Source organism: Papaver somniferum, chromosome 6 (assembly GCF_003573695.1).
Source record: "Papaver somniferum cultivar HN1 chromosome 6, ASM357369v1, whole genome shotgun sequence".
Taxonomy (NCBI): Eukaryota; Viridiplantae; Streptophyta; class Magnoliopsida; order Ranunculales; family Papaveraceae; genus Papaver; species Papaver somniferum.
In genome coordinates this window covers 3,440,367-3,440,589 of record NC_039363.1, presented here as the reverse complement: position 1 = coordinate 3,440,589, position 223 = coordinate 3,440,367, and positions in this window count along the sequence as shown.

Here is a 223-nt window from a genome sequence, read left to right as displayed (position 1 = left end):
TAAATTTTTAGAGTAGATTTGAGCTTATTCGGTTACCTTATGTGAAGAACAGGTAACCAAACTCATCTGAAAATGTAGTTCGGTTATTTTTTCCAAACACGCAGGTTACCGAATTCGCTCTTTAATGGAGGTTTTTAATCGTTCGGTAAACAAACATGTTACCGAATTTTGTTTATAAAATTTACAGAGTAATGTTCGGTTGGTTCGCAAATTTTAACCCAAC